The 21,799-nt window shown below is 49.6% G+C and overlaps 1 protein-coding gene across 5 annotated transcripts in view; it reads right to left on the minus strand.

Moving 5' to 3' along the window:
* The window catches only part of MSI2 (musashi RNA binding protein 2), a 429,353-nt gene that overhangs the window by 10,317 nt on the left and 397,237 nt on the right, over nt 1-21,799 (minus strand). The window lies entirely within an intron of this gene.

Genomic DNA, 21,799 nt, shown 5'->3' on the forward strand with positions numbered 1-21,799 from the left:
TTCTTTTTGGATCCATTAAATGACAAATTTGTTTTGTTTTTTAAAAAAAGACAAAAAAGATCTCCATTCTCCATCCCACCCCCGCCACTCCCCCCTCCCCACTGGCTACTCCCTCCCTTCCCGCCCTTCCCATTCATAACCCTGAATGAAAGTCATCAATACTGAGCGTGGTCGGAGGATGGGATATGTTATGGAGAGTTTGGGCATCTTGACATAACAGTAATGATGGCGGCAGAGAGTTTCCTTTTGGGGTGGAGAGAAGGGGATGGAGGGAGGGATGCGGGGGAATGGTAAACCTGGAGGCTGGGGCCAGAGCTGGGGTGGAAGCCAATGGTTCTACAGGACACCCACACACTCACCTCCTGCAGGAGAAGGAAAGGGGGGATTTAAACTTTTTTTCCTTTTGTTTAAAAAAAAAAGACAAAGAAGTATGAATGCAGAACATACCGACTGAACCAATTCATAGCTAAACCATAGCTGACCAAAACACCTGCTTTCTCTTGGTTATCCTGCAAATGTCAACTCCAGAGTGAGAACAGCAAGCTCAGGATGTACCTTTGCTACAGAGAGAGTGGACTTGACACGCACAAATCCAGAGAGTGGTGGGGTTGCAGATCGGGGGGCAGTGGAAGGTGACACTGCCTCGGCCTCCCCAATTCCATCATTCTGACCCTAATGAGGGCTGCAGCCTGTCAACCAGTTAACCAGGTTAATTTTGTCTCACCTTTATTTCCCCTTAGTAGTTTAAACTTTATTTTCTTTTCCAAAATGGAAAACAATTTTTTTTAATTGTTAAAGGAAATTCTTACTGATTTTTAAGCCTCAAGGTGAGTCTGGGCTGGCTACCTTTGGGCCACAGCTAACCCGTCTTAAAGAACCAGACATTCTGAGAGTCACACTTTCACATCTTCGGCTCCAGAGGGCTGCTCCTTGCAACAATCACTTCTCCCTTCTGCCTCCCTTGGCTTCTCCCCCTCTGCCCTATGACCAGTTGCCTTCAATGGCAGAGGCAAAGAACATCGATGCAGGTGGGGTCACTCCTGGCTTTGGCCCCTCCCTTACCCAGGGGCCTGTGATTTGAGGCCCTCAGTTCTGGTGGGCCTGGAAGAGCCAGAAGTGGATTGATTTTCACCCACTTGTCACAGGGATGGGAAGAGATTGATGAGGCACCCAAGGCACACTGGCAGGAGACTGAGACAGAGACACAAAGATACACGGGAGACCAAATCAAGCTGGGCCTGGCTCCCGACTCAGCAGAGAAAACAGAACGGAAGCCTCCAGATGCCCTTGGGGCGGGAAGTCCGAAGGTGAGCCCCTCTGAAGCTGTAGCTGAGAAATGAATAAACTGGCCAATGGAAAGAGCAGGTTAAAGAGAAAAAGAAAAAAATAAATTATAGAGGCTTAGAGCAAGTGAACGGCTGATCTGGGAATGCGCTGGCAGACAAAAGAGATGGAGATTTTTGAATACAGAAGATTCAACTTGCAGATAACACTTGGCCCTCTCACTCATGGAGGCAAATATCAAGCCGAGATATTCAAAAGGCGGTATTATCTTAGTCTAACACACTTTTTTCTTCTGAGCTCAGGGAAACAGAAGAAGCTTGGACAGTGGACTCCTGGTTTTGTCCAGGCAGCTGAAACCCCTCCCTATACAAATGAACTAATTAGCCTGTTCCATTTTAGGCTAACAGGATGGGGTGGGCATGAGGAAGCGCAGTGGTAGACGGAAAGAAAGTTTTTTGGCTTCTTTCTTGTCTGGCCGGATGTGAACCCAGGAAGGTGTTGGGCAGGCCCACCTAACTAATGGGTGGGGAGAGGCAGGTTTAGGTTTCCGTTTCTTCCAGCAGGAGAGCCACCTAGAGACTAATCTAGCCAGCAGAAGCAGCCTCGGAGACTGGATGTAGCATGCCCACGGAAGGGTGCTGTCCAGAAATGCCCCCTTCTGCAGGCTTAGATAGAAGACAAAAGGGCTGTTAGTATTATGCCCATCCTCGGCAACCACTCCCATTCCCGTGTGTGGGGAGGCCTGTGGTTTCTGAGTTGGCCTGAAGGGAATTTCACAATAAGCAGCTCATCTTAGGTCTATATTACCCCTCCTTGCTCAGTCCTCCTCCATCAAATGACACTAAAATCACCGTGGAGAAGACACTGTATTAGAATGCAGCTTTCAAATCCCAAGTCCCGTTTTATTATGCACTTGCTCATCACGATGCCAGAGCCTCAGCTCAAAGTCACCTTGCAGATGTCCCACAGCCAGGGGTGAAAGACAGGGCTGCTGGGTCCCCACTAGAGGGCGCAGCCAGCAGGCAATAAGCACCCAGTTCTGGCTGGTCCCGCCTCTAGCTAGGCTTCTGGGCAGTGGAACCCACACCCTTGAGGGCTGGGCGCATGGAAGAGAGGAGCCTCTATTTTCCACAGTCGACACTTCTCTCTGTCTGTCTCTGTGAGCAGAAGACCCAGGCTCCAGAAAGCATGTTAAAGTCCCCGAACAAGCCATCTGGAAACCCATGCATCTTTGAGAAGACTCATAAAAAGCAACGGCTCTGACTGCTTAGGAGAGAATGGGGACTGCCACTTGGCACATAAACTTGTCAGTAGCTGTTCCTGCTGTCTGACAGTGGGAAGGCATTAGGGACAAAGCAGTTTTCTTCTTTTGCAAAGTCAGCGTAACTCCACAAACTGAACACTGGCTGGCTACACAGGAAAGGGGGTCATTTGAGAAGCCCGTCTCCCTCTAAGAGGAGACGTGGGGAGTGGGGTTGGGGGTGGGAGAAGGCATGAAGCCAAATCTCTCACCTGAGGGTGCTTTCTGTGGAAGTCATTCGCCAGTCAATTCTCAGTGATCTTTCTAAGCGAACGGTGCCTTTCCCCAGGCACGGAGACTTATTTTGGGGGGCCAGAATTGGTCCCATATACCAGGATCAGCTCGGGAAGAGAGGATGGGACATGGCTCTTAGTGGGCAAGGGCACCTTGTCTACTGCTCAGCTAGGGTGTGTGTGTGAGGGGGCGGGGGCAGGGAGCACACTTTGTTGAATAAATAAACAGTGCTGAGGTTTATAAATTGGATATTATGACTCCTGTCCCAGAAGAGGACAATGTCTTGCAAACATCTTGGCATTTTTGCAGGAGGAGCTGTGAGCGTTAAGGGGCTTGGGACAAGCCCTGCTCTAGGATGGCAGTTTGGGGACTCATTGTGGTGATCAGGTTCATTTCATTAGCAGCATCCATGGCAGGTTTCTCTTTGCCCCTCACCCTCACTCTCCAATATCCTCTGGGCTTTCCCAGTCAAGGTGGCACCCACAGAGAGGCAGCAATGATGTAGAGAAAGGGAGCACTGGACTCAGAGGCAGAAGACCTGACTGTGACCCCAGCTCTGCTCTTACAGTCAGGTGCCTTGGGCTAAGAAGCCACTCACAAGCCCAAGTCCTCATCTATAGCAAGTGAGTGATGCTTTCCTTATTCAATCTGACTCACAGGACTGCTTCAAGAACGAAAAAGAGACAGAGCTCTGTAACTTGTCAAGTTTAAAACAAACACACTCTATTTCTGAAATAGTTATGTATGCAGAGCCCAATAAGGCAGGTACCACATGCAGATTTAGGAAAATCTGATACAGGAAAATGCAATTCACTCGCCATATGAATCAGGAGGTGATTGACAAAAAACCCAATTGATCCATTTGGTGCATTTAATCATCTTGGGCCTGAAGAAACGACTCCTGGAAATGGGGGCCAGAAAAGCAAGGACACCGAATCTCACCGAGGACGGCAAGAGGAGATGCACTTGAATGAAAGTTGGTGGCATTTCACATTGGATAAAAGGAGAACCTTCCTGCCCATCAATAAAATAATCTGATGGCTGACCTAGGAAAGCCCAAGAATCTTATCCTGGCTATATTAACAGAGACGGATGCTGCAGGCTTAGACTCTCACCTGCAAGGGTTGGACCCAGAGCTACTGGGCACCTTTCCCTTAGGGTTCTAAAGCGAGATGGGAGAGATGCCTGCTGTCTGGCCAGCATGTGGCTCTGCCCAACTGTGGTGAGAAGGGGCTGGGCTGAGAGTGGAATTAGGCATGGAGGGTCGGGAAGTGGTGGTAGTCAGAACAGCCTCACTGTGGGTGTAGAAAAGGTATGGAAGTCTAGTCCAGTAATTTCTGTGTTGTCCCTAAGTGATGTCACTGGACCTGAGGCAAAAAGCTAGAGCCAGGACAATGAGGGGGGCACCTCTGGCTCTAAGGCCTGAAAATTGGGTTATTACCAATCCAGAGAAAGCAAATGTTTACAAAATCTTTTCCAGATGAGCTCAGTTCACATATTTGGAACAAGCCAGGGGCCCACCAAGTTCCAGCCCTAGACCCAGCTCCTGGTTTGGTGGGTCTCACATTTCCGCAAAGGCCAGGGCCAGCCCTCAAGACAATTTCAGTCATCCGCTTTGTGAGTCATCTGCTGCTGCCAGGTTTCATTTCAGGCAGAAGACCGCAGTGGCCCCTAGTACATTTCCGGGAGAGAGACTCTTCCCTGCCCAGCCTGTGCGTGTGGCTCAGGGAGGCAAATGCAATGAAGGGCCCACCCTTGCCAAGTCCAATTCAGAAGGGATTTGGGCTGACTGGTGTCACGGCCTCCACTCCCAACCCCTAGTCCTGACAGGATGGAGGACTGAGAGCAGGAGAGGTCATAAGCCTGTGTTATAGTCTATGAGGACAGAGGCTGTGTTAATCCATCACACTGAATTTTAGGAGTTTTTGTTTCAGAGGAATTTAAAGAAACTAAATAAAGTTATCACACTCTCCAACACACACCTCTACCTTCGTCTAGTCTATATCATGCTTATATCTGCCTTGATTTAAAACTCCATAGCCATAGGACTCTGTCTCCCCTATTAGCAAGAAACTCCTCCAGGCAGGTGGGGAACTCCCAGGGCTCTCAGGGAACTCTATGTTCCTAGTCAGAGGGCATATTCTCCAAAGAGTAAGAGCAACCTTCTGCCATTCCTCAGTGGACACTGGGTCCACAATGCCAGTTGGCTGTCAACAGTAAGGGTCTGCATTAGTCCCTCTGAACAGCCAGCCACTCTTTACTGGAGGGCTCTGAATTTCGGCAACTGGGCAGCCAAAGGCCTTCCTGGGGAACAGAATTGGGGACCCCATTCTGCAGTTTCCTTCATGTGTCCTCTGAAAGCAGTGCCCACTGTAAATAATTGCAGATGGTCAAATGGGAAAGGTCAGCAGGAAAAGACAAAATCTATTTCTGATTATGGAAGGAGAACGCTCGGTTATGAATTGGCACGTCTCGAGCAGAGCAAGGTAGGATTACACTTCAGGAGTCTGCCCGGCCAGCTACGTCCCAGCAATCCTTGGCTCAAGCTTTCCTTCTAGAGCTTAGCCTGGAGGTAGGAGAGACTGGTAGAGAAGATCGGCAATGATGTCCAACCTGGGAAAACTGTATGACACGCTAAATTAAAATCAAATCAGTTCAGGGACCCAGATGCAGGGACAATCAATTTTATACACAATGTAGTTTTTAAACCTCTGCTGAAATTCAGGCTATTTCAGAAGGGAAGGAGGAAAATACTTTAAAACTGGGGGAGGATTAAGAGAGCAACGTGATGGGATTTCTTTTTCACTGTCTGCATATACAAACAGATATATTACTGAGAGGTACAAACTCAGCCTGGTGTCAACATCATGCTAGTCTTGATGTATCTGGAGTCCCCTGGCTCCTCTTACACACTGCACGGGACACATGGTGAGTGTCTGTGCATGCACTGGGCTGACAGGGCAGACAGCATCACACAGACATTCCAAATGTCAGTGACAATGGCGCCAGTCTTATGATAAGTTGTAGTTTCTGCTCGTTCTCAAAACTTAACCTGCTTCAGACCACTGAAGTTGGTGCTGATAATGTCTACTGGTTAATGTTGGCCTGTCTCAAGTAGGGAACTGATGGACATTAGCACTTAACACTTGTGAATTATTTTGTAGAAAGATCTTGGCTTCTGGTCAAGTCACACTCCCCCAAAACCCTCAGGAGATAATATCATTATTAGCCAGTTCTAAAACTCTCATATAACATGTGAGTGGTAAAGCTGGGGAAGCACACTACCATTCGGATCGGTGTAAGGAAAAAGTTCCAAACACCCAGAACCGACGTATCTGAGAAAGGCTTTGTGGCTAGGACCATGCATTTGCTGTTGAGATATAATCTCAACAGTGCAGCGGTGTAATCTCGACTCACTGCAACCTCTGCCTCCTGGGTTCAAGTGGTTTTCCTGCCTCAACCTTCTGAGTACCTGGGATTACAGGTGTGCGGCACCAAATCTGGCTAATTTTTGTATTTTTAGTAGAGACAGGGTTTCACCATGTTGGCCAGGTTGGTCTCGAACTCCTGACCTCAGGTGATCCACCTGCCTCAGCCTCCCAAAGTGCTGGGATTACAGGCCTGAGCCACTGTGCCCGGCCCTCCTGGTATGTTTTTATTATCAGCCCTGATTTGGGTCTGTAAGTGTATCTCAAGCCCCAAGGCCAGGCTGGGTGGGTTCTGGACTGGTGGGTTGGGAAGGTGGGTGAGGGAGGATGGTGGTTAGCAGTTGACTGCTGTCTGCTCATGGTGTAAATTCTGGGGATGGAGCAGCCTTGAACGGGCTGTGGCCTTGTGGCCAGACAAACCAGGCTTTTGTCATGAGGCCAAGGAAATAACTTTCTGGAGCCGAAGTCAGTTCTCATTTCTCTCAACCCCCAAAGGCCCTGAGGGACCGGGCTTGTTTGCAGGTTTCCGGGAGGCAAGTGCGGAAGGCCCCGGGAAGGGAAAGGCCATGAGGCAGTCACTGGGGCCCTGTGCGGTGACCGGATATCACTCCTGCCTGGCATTGGCACAGGGCTTGTTCTGCTTGTGTAAACTATCTGCCAGGCTTCACCAGACCAGGCTTCAAGTCTCAAACGCAGGATGGTGTTCCTGATCCCTCTCCACCGTGAATGGATGCTTCAACAACACCTTACCCTGAGTCTCTAAAGCGCTTCAGAAGAGGAGGGAAAACCAACCCAAGAGACAAATGTTTATGGTTTGGCTGAAGCAGGCGGTGTCTTAACACTAACATCCTGCTGCCTCTTCCTTAAATTAATTGGCTTCAGACTCCAGGCCCACACAGGTTAGAATTTGCAAGGAATAGCAGACAAGGAGGCTCCCCGGAACCCACAGCACCCATGCCATGCTGCATTGAACCACCCAGCCGCTGGGCACGCAGCCCTGGGGAGGTGAGATGCCACCACCACCACTCAGCAGAGAAAAGGCAGAGAGGTGGCCCCTGTTGGGTGACATCAGAGCCTTTGCTTCCTCATCCAGCCCTCCCAGGTCTGAGACTCCACAGGAAATAGACAGGGAGCTTGCTGCCCAGAGACAACTCCCTATTGTCTCTCACAGTTTGGTGGCTCCAAGTTTCTCCTAGTTCAGTCCTGAAATTGTCCCTTGCTTTGCTTTGATCCATTGACTGCCTCTGTCTTTGAAGCACACCCGTCTCTTTTTTCAAAAAAGAAGTCAGTTTGGCTTTTCCCCACGTGTTGCCAGCCATCCTCTCATGTTGCTGCTCTGTGGTGTGCTCAGGCACCAATTCCCAACCTGAAAGCCACCTCCCTGCCTGCCACCTGCCAGGAGGCTCAGATCCTTGCTTGTGTCTTATAAGTGATTGCACTCACTGCAGGCCCAGTTTCTGCATGACAGACTGCTGCTAAAAGAAAACACTATGAAATCCAAGGCTAGGACCACAGACTTACGAGGCAGCCTAATGTAGTCTTCTCAATCATGATGAAAAGCTATGTAAGAATTAGATATCACTCTGCCCCTGTTAGGCCTGATACTAGTAGGGACAAAACAGGGCCTAGAGGTGAAAACCAATGAGGCAAGAAGCACAAAGTTCTAGAAGCTGTAGCTTCTGCAGGTGTGAGGCTGGAAAGGGAACTCATACTTATGAGCCCCTACTGTGTTGCCAGGCATGTTGGTAGGTGTTTCACACCATCTTTTTTCATGCTCTGAACATCTTGTAAGAGCAGCTGTGTAACCCCTGTTACAGATAAGGAGACCAAGGGTTTGAGCAGCTAGGAAATGTGTCCAATGCCACGCAGTGTCTCAGACAGGACCAAATCTGGCTCTAACTTGAAGGCACATGCTTTTTAAATTATGCTGCTCAGTTGTCCCTTCTGGAATCATACTTTGACAAGGTTTCCTCTGTTTACTTGGATCTTTCTTTGCCCCAGAGAAATTGCAAATTCACGGACACAGAATAGATTCTCCAATCTTGGAGTAGAAGCTCCTGAGGGCTTGGACCCTGTTGCCTTTCCAAATTGGGAGCTCCCTGGCAGTGGAAACATCTCTTCCATCAGGGTGGGGGTTCCCTGAGGTCAGGATCTGACTGCCCCAAGAGATACAGGACTGCCTCTCTCCTGAGGGCTAGGCCACCCTCCACTATGCTACAGCCCAAAGAATAAGCAGACTTGCAGTACTGGTGGGGTTAGTGTGGAAGCAGAGAGGGCACTGCCAGAGGGAAAGTAAACCCTGATCAACCCTGGGCCCTAGCTAGAACTCTCCTCCCCCACCCCAGGAAAGTGCCTGGACCCAGGGGGCCACCCAGAGAGCTGATCTCAGTCCTAAAAGACCAATCCATTCTGCTGAGAGCCAAGTCCTTTGGGGAGCTGGCACATCCTAGGGCTGAACGGTATTTACTGCCGAATCATATCTAATAGAAAACTCACTGCTGGGGCTCTAGCAGGCAGGGGGCAGGGTGGGGTGGGGAAGGTATCCCAGGGGCAGCCCCTTGAGGACCCACACAAAAGACTTTCCACTTGAGTAGCTCCTCTTTAATGATTATAAAAGCACAGGAGTTTAATCCATTTTTGATGTAAGCACTAATAGTTCTGTGTCCTTGAAGTTCAAAGCAGGCGCATACATGTCACTAATTAGCCAAGCACAGAGCCATTCAGCTCCCTCTCATGTTTCTAATTAGGTCTTTAATAACAAACAAAATCCGACCTTACCAAAAGGCCCCCATTGGTCAGTCAAGGAGGGCGGCTGCTTCTCTGTTTACAGTTGCTGCAGGCTGCTAGTTCTACTGGTACATGCCCTTAATCTCAGCCAGGACTGGCCTGTCCTCGAGAGAGACAGGAGGGTACCTCTGTGAGGACAAAAACCCCTTGGTCCACCCTGGAGGGTGGCCTTCCTGACCCTGCTGGGAAGACCAATGGAGGCAGGAGAGCTGTGGGCTCCATAGCAGCAGGCTAGAGATCCCAGCCCCACCTCCCTACCTCCCAGTTAGAGGAGGCTGGGGTACCAGTGACAGCCACAGAGATGTTATGGAGCTTTACATCCAGCAAGAACATGATGATACTTGAGCCCAGTGTTACACACTGGGCCTGCCTGAGGCTCACCCTGCTAGATTCTGGTTTGATGGGTCTGTGATGCAGCCTGGCCACTGCACAGTTTAAAAACTCCCCAGGTGATCCTAACAGGATCAAAGTTCCTGTTAGGAACAGCAGCAAAGTTCAAGAGCCACTGCACTGGCCACAATCTCTGGGTTGATTTGCTCATTGGCAGCAGCTATTAACAGGTCCACTATTATTCATGAATACCATCCACACAGAACCAAACCCTAAGAGATTTAATCAACCGCACCCAAGGATGGAAGTCTGAGGACAGATGTGTAAAATGATACACAGTTCGGGAACCGCTTCTGTCCCTCCCATTGCCTTCATGCATTAAACAATTCATGGCTGTTTTCAAATTCCCACCAAGTTTCCTATCACCTGGAACCTCTTGGCTTTCTCTCCACTCACTTCTCTCAGATCTTTTTTCTTTTTTCTTTTTTTTCCCTTTTTTGAGAGGGAGTCTTGCTATGTCACCCAGGCCGGAGTGCAGTGGCGCAATCTCAGTTCACTGCAACCTGGGCCTCCCGGGTTCAAGTAATTCTCCTGCCTCAGTCTCCCAAGTAGCTGAGACTCCAAGCACACACCACCACACGTGGCTGATTTTTGTATTTTTAGTAGAGATGGGGTTTCACCATGTTGGCCAGTCTGGTCTCAAACTCCTGGTCTCAAGTGATCGGCCGCCTCGGCCTCCCAAAGTGCTGGGATTACAGGCATGAGTCACCGTGCCCGGCCTGTTCTCTCAGATCTTAAGGCACTGTCACTGTCCCTGTTCCTATCTCCAAGAAAAACGGATTTCGAGCTTTGGAAACAGCAGCAAAACCGAGCTGTAGAGCTGAAATGGCTCCCAAGGACCCTTTAGTCTGAATTCCTCATTTAGTAGAGGTGGAAGCAGGCCTGGAACCAAGTCTTCTGATTCCCTACTCTGCCTTCTATGCTCTTATGCTGCCTCTATTTTTTTTTTTTTTTAAGCTGTTAATCATCCTCACTGGAGTAATCAACGAGGCAACCTCTCCCCCTAGGAGGGAGAAGGAATAGAAAGCAAGCCTCTCAGCTGCTTTAACTTCGAAGGCCAGGGCCTGGGGAGCCACGGGGACAACACTGAACACAGTGTAAACCTCCAGCAGATCATTTCCAAGCCTGAACCAAATGTGCCCTTTAAGCCAGATGGGAGGGGAGCCACTGGAGTCTTGGGGGCTACCTCCACTGAAGACTTAAAGACTATTTTACACAGCTGGAGCTGATCAATCAAAAGCCAGAAAACACAGAAGGTCACAGAAAAACTGGACTAGGGGTTTCCTCTGACACCGGTCCATAGTGTCTGCTTTGCTGCTGTGTGTCTGTCTTTTCTCTGAAGGATGGTGACGCTGCCGCCACCTTTCCACCTGAGTCAGTGACGGACCCTGACTCCAGGGCATCCTGGATCCTATGTCTGTCATACTGAGCCTCTCCTCTTCTCCCCAAGGTCAGAAGCCCACCCTCTCCAGGATACAGTCAGAAATAACTTCCCGAAAGAGGGGCAAGAGGGGCTGGGGTGACTTTCCCGGCTATACTAGCCTCTGCCACAGGCACCCAGGCATCAAATGTTTACCACAGACCTGGGCAGACCATTTTATTAATATTAATAAGTAACCAGGAACAAAGGGCCCCTTTATTTTTAGCTTTCTCTAATTGTGTAGTAATTACTCATCTACAAAACAAATGAAGCCCTGCTCGCGGTTGCCATGGTACCGGGTGCCCAGCCTCCCTGCGGGATGATTGGCCAAGAAGCCCGCTGCTCCCGCCTTGGCCCCGCCCCTCCCCCCGCCACTGGCTCAGAGCAAAGCCCCAGCAACTGGGCAGCCAATCCCCTCCCAGCCCTAAGGCCGGGCGGGGCTTCCCAGCGACCTTCCAGATGCGGTCCTCGCAGCCCACAGGAAAAAATGTTGACTCATCCCTACAGAGGACGTCTGTCTTCTCAGAGAAGCCCGCCCGTGCTCCATCGCCTAGTTTCTTCTGGGCATTGGCTAACTTCCCTCAGCCTTGTTTCAGCTAAAGGTTCCTTTCCAATAATTCTCTTCAGGCTGGCTTCCTCTTACACGACCACGCCTCCTCGCGGCCTCCTTTGTCTGACATTGGTCTGAGTGCATTCAGGGAAACCTGTCAGCCAAAGCCAGGCAGTGTCTGCAACAGCAGGAGCAGGTGCAAAAAATACTTATACTGCCTCCTGAGGCCACTCGTAAATGATTTGGGGTTATCTCCTCCCCCAAGGATAATGGAGAATTTAGTTAAGAGCAGCTGTAGTTTTTTCTTGAGTGTCTGTTTTAAGGTTGCAGAGCCTGGCTCAGCCATCGCAGGGCTGGTACGATGGTGCGTCCGCTGACAGTGGCTTAGAGGACAGAATGACGACAGGCTTAGGCTCAGATCCTGTCTCTGCCACTTCAGATAAGCTACTATCCTTTCCAAACTACAGTTTTTAAATCTTTAAAATGGGAATGAGAATGACAGTGCTCACTTCATAGGGTTATGAGAATTAAATGGGATAAGGCAGGTAGGCTTGACATGGTACTTGGCTCACTCATACTACATGTGAGCTATTATTATTAACATCTATTATCATTATTGTATTCAAATTGACTAGGATGTGTCTCTAGCATTCTACTGACCACTTACAAGATACCCTTCCCTGGAACCCTCTTAGCCTATACCATGGAGTGGCTGCCATCGTGGTGTTCTCATCCCCTGACAGATCTAATTTCAACAGCCCATCACAGCTGTTCAAAAGCATTATTTGTCTGCTTCCTGTTCTGTAGGATCCCAAGCGGGGAAGGGAGACCTTTTTTAAAAAAAATAATATTAATAAGCAACCAGAAACAAAGGGCCCCTTTATTTTCTGTGTTTTCTAATTGCATAGTAATTACTCATCCATATGAAGAATGAGGACTAGGCTGACTTTGCCTCCGGGAGGCCTGATGGTTTGTATTGTTGGGGAAAGCAGGTGTCACCCACAGATACATGCAAAATATCTTCCAAGGACCCATAATCTCACCTTTCATTCAGGAGAGCTCACCAATGAGGAAGAGGACTGAGGACATGGAGCAAAGGAGGGGGTGCCCCAGGTAGGGTGAATCAGGTATGGCTTCCTGGCACTTTAAGCCAAATTTTGACAGAGGGGGCAAAGACAAGGACAGAGGGAAATGGAGTGGCAGAAAGAAAGGGGACAGTGGCCACCTCAAGGGCAAAGGAATGGGAAACAATAGCCCTAAGCAGGGAATAAATAACAACTTGTTGGCAGAAGCAAAGGAAAGTTAAGGGAACTAAGGCAGAGATTTGCCATGGAATGCCCTCCTGTGTCTGCTTTCTCAATGCCTCTCACTCCACGCCCCTTGCTCCAGGTCATAAGCCCAGCCCCAGACCCCAGGATTAGGGGTCAGGCTGTTCTTTGTGGAGCTACAACCAGGCTTATCTTCTTTAGATGGTTCTGTCCTTACTGAGCTCCACTTGCATGAAGAATACGAACCTCCCTCTCCTATGACTATATCAACATGGCTTTCAAGACCTCCCAGAACCTTGACTGTCTCTATCTCTTCAAGCCCATCCATATTCCCTGCCTAGCAGACAGCTTCCCACTCCAAATTCTCCAAGGCCTGTGTCATGTCTTGCCTCCTCCACTAAGCTTCCTGCCTGCTGGGTACTCTCTGACCATGTAGGTATCTATCCTTATTAAAGGCTAGCTCTCACATCGGTTGTGTACTTTTGTCCTCCCCAGAAGACTGGAAGTTGGCTAAAGGCAAGGACCATGCCATGGACTTATTCTGCATCCCACCCCAGCCCCTAGCATGATGTTGAGTCCAGAGTTAATCATCTTATGGATAAGAGCAAAAGGCCTACTGCTTCTTGAGCAGCTACATATTCACATCTATGGAGTACTTACAATGTACACGAATTATCTGTAACTTGTCCTCCCACCTCAGTCCTGCGTCTTGACTCCATCCTGGACAATGTTGTCAAAGCTTGTCTAACATACACATCTGATGTCAATTCCTAGTTTCAGGCCTCCCACGATCTCACAGGCCCTGCCCATGTAAATCCAGTCTCCTTAGCATAGGACCAAGGGTCCCCTGCTCTGATTCTGCCCAGCTCTCTGGCTTTACCTACAGTTACTCCCCTGTTGCATTTTATTCTCCAGCCAGAATAAAGCAGGGCCTCTACCTCACTCCATTGTCCTGGGGTCTGGTGGCTTTGCCCATGATGTTCCCCTGGCCCCCTGGGGAGCTCCTATTTGTCCTTTAGAAGTGGAAACATTCACTCCCCTGTGAAACATTCCCTGACTTCCCAGAGAAAGCTGATCACTTCCTCCTCTGTGCTACTTCTGTTCATTGGCCAGGCTTCTGTTACTGGGCTTATGGCATCCTGTTGTAATTATCCATTAGTTTCCACACTAGGTTGGGAGATCTTCAACGGCTTGGAGACTGCTTAGTATTTATCCATGAACTTCCAGGAACTTCCAGGGCTGTGGTGGGCATCCACTGGTTGTCTCTCTGGCATCATTCTTCCTTTTCCCCTCTTATCAGCATGCAGATTTTCCTTTGGGAACCCATCCTTACACCACTGTGTAAAGAGCCATTCGATTTAGAGGGGGATGGATCCCACCCTCAGTGACTGGTTTTGCAACCCAAGCCTTAGCCAAGCAGCACAAAGCTCTGGACTTTTCCTAGAATTCCAGACCATCTGACTCCCCTCTTCCGGACAGGACGGTGTGATGCCGGAAACTGCTGCAATCATTTTGCCACCATGAGGAAAACCAATATAAAGACAGTATTCAAATGAGAAGGAGGGCAAAGCTAAGAGAATTGCAGAAAAAAGATCCCTGAACAATCCATGCACGAAGCCCACTCTTCTATGGAGCTTCCAGAATGTCAGCCAATAAATCCCCCATAATATTTAATTCCCTGTAACATTAACCCATAGTGTTTAATCAGAGTTGGGAGGTTTCTGATACAGTCAAAAGCACGCTTGAATCAGGCTTAGGACAGTACCTACCACATATAACAATAATTACTATTGTTATATACCTAATAAATATCTGCCACATTCAGATCCATGGCAGATGTCCCGTAGGTCCAGTTGTGAAATCTACATCTAAAAGATCAGACTATGAGGTTTTAGGCCAGAGACTGAGCGCTTGGCCTATATAGAGCTAGAAGCTGAGGCTACTTGGGCTGTCCCTACACGGTCTTTTATTTTATTTTATTTTTCCTACATTGTCTTTATTCCTGCTTGTGCCCGGTGTCCTGGGGGGCAGGTGTGTCCCTCATAAAAAACACAGCTTCTCCAGAGGGCTACTTAAGGAGGCCAAAGACCTGGGTTCAAGTCCAGGCTTCTTCACCTTTGACCAAAGCCTTGCTCTCCAGGTAACCAGGTGTGTGATTTTAAATAAGTCACATAGCCATTCTGTAGCCCAGCTTTCTCACAAAAACAAAACAAAAACATGCTTGTAAACCAGGCCACAAACTTCTGCCTTCCTGACTGTCTCCGAGGGTGGCTATGGTAATATACATCACGGTGTATATCTGAAAGTCAAAACTCTGCAGAGGCCAGGCGCAGTGGCTCACACCTGCAATTCCAGTGTTTTGGGAGGAGGTCAAGGTGGGAGGACCATTTCAGGCCAGGAGTTTGAGACCAGCTTGAGCAATATAGTGAGACCCTGTCTCTACCAAAAACAAACAAACAAAAAAACAAAAAATAAAAAACACACAAAAAAACCAAAGCCGGGCACGGTAGTATGAACCTACATTTCCAACTACTTGGGAGGCTGAGGAAAGAGGTTCACTTGAGCTCAGGAATTCAAGACTGCACTTCACTCCAGCCTGGGCAACATGTGAGAGCCTGTCTCAAAACAACAACAAACCAACCAACCAACCAACCAACCAACCAAATAAAAAAAAAACCTCTGCAAAACACAAGCAACCATGAATGATACACCTGGGCACATGCTCCTTGGATGGTTCTCACCAACCTGCAGGTTGATCAGCTTTAGGGGCTTCCTAGACCCTGCAGTGCCCCCACCCAGCCCAGGGTGCAAGGAGCGGGTCTCTAGACCCCTCTCTGTTGTGCTCTACATGCCCTTATGTAGCTACGAAGGACACCACCACACTTTCCACTCCTGCCCCAGACAGCTGGGCCTGAGCTCCTGAGCCGACACAAGAGCAACGACCAACCAGCTCGGGGGCAGGCAGAGATGTGTCAACCATTGAAAATAATTCCACTGATTTGAAAGACCATTAACATTCCCCCACTCCATTCACTTTAGGATTAACTTATACTTAGGTCTGGGCTTCAAGGCTAGTCACTAATTGCACTAGAGTTGATTTATCAAGTGCACAGTATTTCTATTACAAAATTATTGATTAGAGCGAATGTATTTTATCCTCAACAGGTTTGGTCTGAAAGCCCTTGGAAAATGAATGAAGCTGAGGTCAGCAGCGGGCAGCTGTGAGCATTATTATAAATTCACTGGGGTTACTGAAATCCAATGCTGGACTCTTTATGGTGAAAGTCCTGGCTCTCCCAGAAATGAACATTTTAATGACAAACTGGGAAATGAGGTGTCCATCCCCAGAACACACGGCAGTGGACTGAGGGATGTGTGTTCAGGTAAGATCCTTTGGTAAGTCTGGCTGGTTGTGGTGGCTGGCCCTAGTGGGTCAGAGATTTGTTCTCCCTCTGGGCCACTACTGGCTCTATTCTATGGCCACAGATGTGGCTTTATCTTAGCACAAGGGTGTCCCCATGACCTTACCCACAAATGGACCATCTTGGGTCCACAGCCCCCAGAGGATGCTTGCTGCTAGCACAGGAGGCTGGGTGAGGAAGCAGAGATGGAGGCACTGCATCCCCCGCTCCGCCCCCCATCAGATCTTGCTCATGGAAGCACAGGAAAGCCATCCTCAGAAATGAAGGCACACATTGATCCATTTTCCCTTTTTAAATGAAGCTGACAGTGGTCATTCTCAGGCCAGAAACAGTGCATTGTGGGAAACACGGACTTTCAGAGGACAGGACTAGAGTCTCAGGCCACCGAAGGCTCGAAGTGCCATCTGCCTTTATATTCCTTGGTGCTTGGTACAAAACAAATCCTTAATAAATACATGTTGAAAGCAATACCTGGGAACCCTAAAGCTTATGGTGCAACTGACCCAAATAGCTCCAGGATCCCTCCAGCAAGTGGAAGAGTGTATGTGGGACACTGTCTTTCATGTCCCCCAGCCCCTAACATATATAAGGCAGAGGCTAGCAGCGGGGACACAGAAAACATCTTGAAGGGGGATTGGGATGGGCATGCCTACTTCTTGAGATCTATTCTCCTCCCCAAAGCATTTTCTTTTCTGGTTCAAGTTAAACTATTTATTCCATCCCCTGACTTGCATTTTACTTTTGCTCATTTTATCAACTGGAACTGGAGCTCTTAGAATTTCCAGCCACAGGGCAGCAAAGCCATTTTCCTAGCAGAACCAGACCTGGGATTTAGGCCAGTGGGAGGGGATTTTCTGCTCTCTCTGCCTTCTGTCCCTACCCTCTTCTCTTACTCCCCAGCCTCGGGCCAATTTGCAGCTTCAGCAGCCCTGAAGCCTGACAGTTCCAGCCATCTCCCTGTGTACCTCCCCCACCTGCACTCCCATGCAGGCCAAGCTAGAAGAACAGCTCCTTCCAGATTTATCTTCCTGGGCCTTGGTGCCCTCATCCCGTTTGGTGGCAGACTGGCCTTACTCACATTCAATCCTTGTTCATTCCGATTCTGCCGCCAATTTCCACAGCATGGTAGATTCTTTCCACAGCGCTACCATTTTGCTCTATCTCTACGCATTCTCTCAGGGGACTTTATGGACTCTGACGTTTTCCTGGGCTTCTGTCTCCCACAGTAGATAACTTGCACCCTGAAGGTTCAGATCCCACCTGTGTTGCATCAATGCTCTTGCAGCATTGGGCAGAGCCACCACACCCTGACTTAAAGAGCAGGTTCCAGGAGGCAGGCACTACTCACTCAGCATCAACACGTAAAGAGTAGGGACACCTTCAGAAGCTCTGAGAGACCTCTGGCACTCCCTTATGGCTTGTCACCACAAATGTAGGGAAGATGGTGTGTCCAAAGATGACTGGCTGCACGTGCTCCTGTTCTAAGGGCACAGGCTGCAGGACTGCTCCTTTCCCCTCTAGGGAGCCTTCCTGGGGAACTGGAGGAAACTAAGGGTGGTTCCTCTTGGATGTTCCAAACCGACCTCCCTTTCTGTCTCCATGAAACTGTGCTAGTCACCTCCATGCTAAGAATGTCACCACTCTCACCCTACTTAACCTTCACCAACCCTAAGAACAAATGGCAATGATTCACTAGGGCCAAGTGCATTCCCTGTCTGCAGACCAAGGATCTCAAGATCTCAATCCCTTCCTTACCATGTCTCATTTCCCCTCCACCCCAAGAAGTAATCCATATAGACAGGACTGCCACATAGACCTGTATCCCTGAAGGGCTGGCTGTGACCTGCCAAAGGACTCAAGGAGTAGAGGGGCTTGAAGGAGTCTTGCTGGTAGGCCTTAAGAAATAAAAAAAGATCTGCTCTGTTCAAGAATAGTATGAGAAAGACAAGAACAAGGAAGACCTTTAAGACTCCTTCCAATCCTGGCTCCTTTTTTGCACTATAATTGGATGATATCAACAGAGACCTCAGTGGGGAAGGTTAGAGCTGAGGGTGGTGACCCAGTTCTGGACTGGGGGAGCGGGGAGTGTGAGGGGAGGTGGTGGTGGCTGATGGTGAGAACATGGATCCAAGCCCCTTGGAAACATTGAAAATATGGAGCCCCTTCTCTTCCTGGTCCCCGCACTATCCTTCAGACGGCTGTGCTGTGCCGAGCCGTCAAAGACCCTGTAATATCAACTCAACAATGCATGTACTACAACTACAGCTACGGCTACCAGTACATCTACTACAGTGCATGCATTTAGTTCAGTCCCACAGATACATACAATCTAAGAACAGGCAGGGGAGGTGTGAAATGTTTTACTGGACAACAGGTGTTTTGGAGTTGTAACTAATAAAAAAAAATCAAAAACGAAAGTGTACAAAAAAAGACATTTCTTGAGAGTTGGATATGAGTTTGTTTCTTGAACTGTTTCATCTGAACAAGCAAAAACATGCAAACCAGCTGGTACTAACAGGAAGCTGGACACTGAGAGAGGATTAATAGGTGTGGACAAACCTTCCCGCTGAGCGTGCTCAGAAGAGTGTTTGAGAGGAGGTGTGCAGATCCTAGCGTAAGAGAGGCGGGAAAGTATGCCTCAGAGACACTCTCACCGCAGCCCCAACCAAGCAAGAGAAAAGACAACAGAAATATGACTGCTCACACTCACCACCACCATCAGGAGCTCATGTTACTAGATTGGAATAAAGCTGGCAAGTATAAAGTACAGTAAGGGGTCCTGGCTGGGGCCGGGTGGGTGGGGAGAGGCGGGACAGGGTGGTACCAGGGGCTCAGAAGCTCTAAGATTGATACACGGACCCACCCACAATGTCACCCCAAACTAAAATACCCTGAATATCCAAAACACTTCCCTCACCTGTTGGGGGAGGCTTCTGTCAAACTGAATTTAGGCTTGGGTGGGACATGATGGGGCCACTGGAACTGAATGAATACGATCAAAATAAACAAACAAACTCTCGACTGAGCACAAGAAAAGATGACATTTCAAACTACCAGGTGAAGGGAAAAGAAAAGTGACCACTGATAGTGAAGTTATCTAGGAGTCGGCAGGGACCTCATCTGGTGGGGTCCCCTGAGCCCTGCTCACCTCAGGTCCTAGGGGAATTAGGAACAGGTGGGCAGGCTGGCCCAGAGGAGTTGGCTGAGGTGGGCACAGACCTCAAGGCCCCCCTGGACCTCCTACCCTGACACCATAGCCCTGACGGATCCAAGTTGCCACCCTGAGCAAAAACGAAGCTGCCTCCCACCCCACGGCCCTCAGCAAGTGCTTCTCACCTCAGGAAGCTCCCCCTATAAGTCATAATGGAAGGAAAAAAAAAAAAAAATCCAAACGTTGGAGCTAGACAAAAATCAAAGACAAAAAAAGGGCCCTCCATAGGATGATGTCTGATCCCTAAATGAAGCCTGAGAGCCCCTGGGGAGCAGAGGCCATGTTTTCTACCATTTGGAGTTGCCTGCCAGGTTTAGCACGGTACCAGGTTCAAGGTAGGTACTCAACAGACTCTCTGTGAATGTCTCCCTGTGTCTCCCTATAAGGGAATGCAGTTGAGTTCGTGCTGACCTGCAGTAGTTGAGGCTGCAGGAGGATCCTGGGGAGGAGCTGGGGTGAGTAAGGGCTTCAGGAGCTGGGGAAGGTGAAACTAGGCCCTCAACACCCAGTGAGCCCTCTGTGGCCTAGACTGATGCATACACCCAAGTGAGTCTGTGTGGTCCTCGAAATTCAGAGCAAAGAGCTTTTGCCACTGAGAGGCCACCCACAGGTAAATAATTGGCCATCCCATCAGGCTTGGCTTCCCGATCATTTTCTAGAGGGAGTTAGGTGACAGTCCCCTTACTGGCAGAATGCGTTAAAAGAAAGAAAGGCAGAGCGCTTCCTTTCCCAAACCTGTAACCCTGTTCCAGGTCCAAAGTGGGGCTGAGGAACTAGGGTAGCCTGGCTACACACAGGCAAGTGTCTTCCTGCCTAGGCAGTGCTCTCACTATGGTGGATACAGTCTAGTCATTGCCCTGGGGCACATCCCAAGCCCCTGACACACCCTGCCCGGCAGCACTGCAGGGTTGCCCTGTAGCTTCTAGGCTGACCCTGCATCCTGCGGGGCGGGGTGGGCACCTCGGAGTTGAGGATTTACTCCTTGCGCTAACCCAGGCTGGTGTGGGCAGGTGGTCTGGGAGCACACTCCTGAATACAGTTCACTAACAGTGCAGCGATGAGCATGGCTGACCTAGAATGGGCTGGGAGAGACTTTGCTCCCGATGGAAATGGCTACAAATCAAACACCATTGATCCTGAAAAAAGAAAAAAAAATGTGTGGCTGGAGATGACCTTGGGGGTTAGGAGTTAGAGGGATGGGTGGGACTCCCACCTGGCTCTGGGGGTCCATGAGAGGGTAGGGTGGCAGAAGGGGGCACAGACCGTGGGAGACGGCTCTCAGACTCATAAAGAACCCCATGCTGCCCTTTAAACTTGCCATGAAGTCAAGGAGAACGGGGTGGGGTTGGGGAGAGAGGCAGGGTTAATTTTGGGTTAAAGTTTAGTTTCATAATCCAAGTTATAAAAAGAAAGAAACTGAACGGAGAAAACAACAACCAACAACACTCAAAAATCTCAAGAGTTTTCTTTTATCTTTTCCCCAACCCCAGGCACAGGTAGGGCCAAGGCTTGTTTATAATGATACCAAAAAGCACTCAAGTTAAAAAACCAAATGGCACAGGGAGACACGAGGCAGCTGTGCACCCCGCCCCCAGGGCCCGGGGCTGGGGGGACCAAGGGACACTGGCCAGAGGGCAGGTGGGGCCTTTGGACACTGGTTGTGGTGAGCAGAAGCTCAGGAAGGGGGCCCCACTCTCTGGACCTGCCTGCCAGTCTGCCCACTTGCCAGCTCTCTGGCAAACTGCCCCTCGGCAACCCCTGAGAACTCCCTAGCCCCCTCCAAACAAAACCCCAATGGGATGATTCCGGGGAGTGGATCCTTTGTAGCTCGAGGCAGTGCCAGTTTGCATGGAACGGATTTTTACTGAAGTTTTCTAATGGGCCTCACTGTGCCAACTTCTCATCACCCAGGGTGTGGGTTCTTGGCATTTGCCCTCTGGGATTTTAATGCTCTATTTCCTGGTACCCTCACCAGCCCCCCACCCTGCCCAGCCCCACCCTCCTCAGAGCCCTGTGACATCAAACTAGGCGCTTCCCTGGGTGCTCCAGAGCCCTGTCCGTGGGGTGTCGGGGGACAGAGCTGCAAACCATGACCACTCAGTTCAGGGAGCAGGGGTGGGGAGGGAGCCCAGGGCACAGCAGAAGCCCTGCTTGCCTGGGAAGGCAGAAAGCATTTTGGGGAGAGGGACAAAAGGGACCCCGGGCATCCTGGACATATATATCCCAGCTCTGGCCTGACCCCATGGTAATGCTGGGAAAGTGTTCCCATGTGACTTGAGGGGTTCCAGACCTCCAAAAGGTTGGCTTTGGAGACGGAAGGACTGGAGCAACCTCAGGGGACAGAACGCCCAATTCCCTTGGCAGCTGGAGCTGAGGAGTCTGGCTAAGAAGAGTCTGGGAGGCACAGCGGCTCCAGAAACAGCAGCTTCAATCACTGAGGCCCAGGGCTGGCCCCATGGCTGCTTTCAGGGGCTCTGGGGGTTTAGCCAGACCAGCAAGCCCACC

Source organism: Pongo pygmaeus, chromosome 19 (assembly GCF_028885625.2).
Source record: "Pongo pygmaeus isolate AG05252 chromosome 19, NHGRI_mPonPyg2-v2.0_pri, whole genome shotgun sequence".
In the NCBI taxonomy this organism is placed as follows: Eukaryota; Metazoa; Chordata; class Mammalia; order Primates; family Hominidae; genus Pongo; species Pongo pygmaeus.